We start from the raw sequence: 2,927 nt of genomic DNA, 5'->3' as shown, positions 1-2,927 counted from the left end.
TTACCAGTGGATATTAATTTTGTGTCAAAGGGTACTAAGCTCAATGAATAATTCCAAATGAAAAGCTAATCTAAGTACCTATTTTTGAGAATTGTCAAGAAAATCTATCCCTAAATATGACTTTGCAGATACATACTTATACTTGGTAAAGAGTTGTAAGAGTGATAATTAAAGCATGAAGCTACTCTATAAAGACTAATTGAAATCATGATGAAATAGAAAGATATGTGAAGACTACCTATTAGGATAAGCTAAAAGTAGGTATTGTAAAGGTGTTGGTATCAAATTATGACATAGAAGTAAGTACCCTTCAATTATCGTAGCCATATATATACAGATCACAAAATCTTTTATTTTGGCCTCTAGCGATTCTTTGTTTTCAAACTTATCTAATTGCATGGAAAAAAAAAGGCAATCAAGAGACCCTGCCACCACATGTCATTGAGAAAAACTACGGACTTGAAACAAAGAAACTTTGCCAATGGGAAAATTGGTGCAAGGTCTTATTTTGTGACATTTAGAATTGCATCAAAAGAAATAAAGAGTCCAAGATTGATTGAAATTAATAACCACAATAACATAAAGATACCCCCTATTCAGCTTAAATTCTTCTTCACCATAAGGGCCCTAACATTACAAAACCAATGCAACCATAGCACCAGGGTCTTAAAAAAATACATTGAGCAATGCAAAATTTAAATGCTTAATAGAATTAATTTCCAATATCCCAAAGCTATATAATATAACTTAGAGGAAATATATGTTTAATAGCAGCTCTGCTATAGTCTGAACAAGGAGTGAAGTGCGAGGACCTGAAATTGCTTGCCTCTCTATTGATTCCATAGTCTTTTCCTCTCCACCCAAGCAGGCTTTGAGATAGTATCCTAATAAATACGATGCAAAAGCCTCATAGCAATCACATATGATCTTGAATACAAGAGCAGCATGGGAGCTGCAAAAAGATACATATGATTCAATTGCATACAACAAAACAATTAAAATTACTCCTGTAATCCATTTTTTTGCTCCCTTGGATTGTTGAACCAACAGATTACTTAAGGTTCAAATATCAACAAAGTAATTGCAAAGAGTATGAAGATCCCTACTATGACAATAGCAATCGTGTGGACCCCATTCAATGATATATCCACATCCTTTAAGGGGTTTATGAGTGCTATCATATGCAAGTGCTTTACTAACAATTTTACCTGCAACTTGACCGGCATGAAACACACATGAGCCGATGTGCACTCAAAGTTAGTAAGTGGTAACCCAAAAATACTCCAACTTCACAAGATTGTTCGCTTAAACACAGACATAAAGCTAGACTTCCAAAGCATCAGTTTGAACAAAATTGACTGCATTTTTGTTGCATCTATAAGTGAGAGACAACTTGCTTTTGCACCTCGTTTGAATGTGATCACGGATGATGTGTGTTTGGCATATCTGAGGAGAGAGAGTGTGTGTAGGTAATTAGTTGACTTCTCACGGGTGTGTATACAATAGAGAGAGAATGGGTTTTCAAAGAGACAGCTCTAGTGTGCACTACAATGGTAGTGGTAGTCGTAAGTGGCTATCCGACCAGCAACACACAGAACCAACAAATGGTGATAAGCCTCGTTTTTTAAACGACGTGACGGCATGGACTTTTGCATGCCTTTTTTTACTATGTAGACTTTGAAGTGTGATGGATATCATGAATGGCCACCACTAGTCAACGCCCCTATTTGGAAGAGAGAGAGAGAGAGAGAGAGAGAGAGAGAGAGAGAGAGAGAGAGAGGTGGAAGGCAATTTGAGGGTACACACAAAGCATACACTAGCAAAGAGAGGACATGCAGCTATGATAGCATCTCTAGCAGCACCAATTGTAGTAGAATAGGCAACCATTATACACAAATACCATGCTAATAATGACAAACCAATAGATTTTCATACCTGATGAACCGTACATATGCATAATCGAGAACAATGCACGATTAGAGAGAGTAGGACGAGCATGTCCAGATGCACCTCCTAGAGTGGAGTGCCACATCAACACCACAAGAGAGGACAGGTGAGATAAGAGAAGATGAACGATGACACTCACTGCAATCTTCTCCCGTGCAAGAGTGAGCATTTTCTTCTTGCACATATTTACTTATAAATTTCTTGAATGCTCAAAGTGGGTCCGCCCGGACATAAAGTCATCATAGCTCATAAAGAGCACTTTAATAATTCAATGTCCATAATATTGCTATCCCTTTGTATATACCATAGCTTACTTATGCTTTTGCCACCTTTCAGCTCTGCAATAAATAAATAATTATCAATTTCCATTACAGCAAGGTGGCAAAGCTAGTTCTAGTGCATGTGATCACTAGGAGTGCCAGAACATGAGCCATCTAGTTTGATAAAGCAAAGTGAAGAGACTCAAAAGTGGAAGAAACAAAGAGCTATTTGGAAGGCCAAGGGAAAGACTAAAGAAGTGGACGAGTGGGAAGAGAAAAGGGCATTGGTAGCTCAAATCACTGAGGATTTGGATAAGAGAATGCTAGAAAGGCTAGAATTCTTAAATGTCATAACCATTCACTGGCTTTTGCCTAAAACTTTAGAAACTCTAGAGAAGGAAAACCCAATTATGGAATCTAGTAAGGAAAATGCTGGAATGAAAATCAAGGAACTAGGAAAAGGCTAAGAGGAGCATCTAGAGAAAGAGGTATGACAAGTCAAGGTAGACTTGGTTGAGGTTGATAAATTGGATCTAGGGACAAAAATTCTTCAACAACAATAATATAGATTCACACAAAAGGATCCATCAGCTAAGAGATGTAGGAGGTTGGTAGAGGCTTGGCATTGCAAAGATCATCCCACTCAAAAGATGAACTATGAGAGACCTATGATTGTAATAGTAGATATAAGTCTTACAAGGATTGGACATGCAATAGGAC

The 2,927-nt window shown here is 37.4% G+C and overlaps 1 pseudogene; it reads right to left on the bottom strand.

Annotated features, from left to right (window-relative positions):
- Positions 1-234: 234 nt before the first annotated feature.
- On the bottom strand, positions 235-1,319 carry LOC147437779 (protein LAZ1 homolog 1-like; annotated as a pseudogene).
- Positions 1,320-2,927: the final 1,608 nt, after the last annotated feature.

Source organism: Adiantum capillus-veneris, chromosome 17, assembly GCF_014529385.1.
Source record: "Adiantum capillus-veneris isolate H3 chromosome 17, ASM1452938v2, whole genome shotgun sequence".
In the NCBI taxonomy this organism is placed as follows: Eukaryota; Viridiplantae; Streptophyta; class Polypodiopsida; order Polypodiales; family Pteridaceae; genus Adiantum; species Adiantum capillus-veneris.
This window is presented reverse-complemented; position numbering and strand designations above follow the sequence as displayed.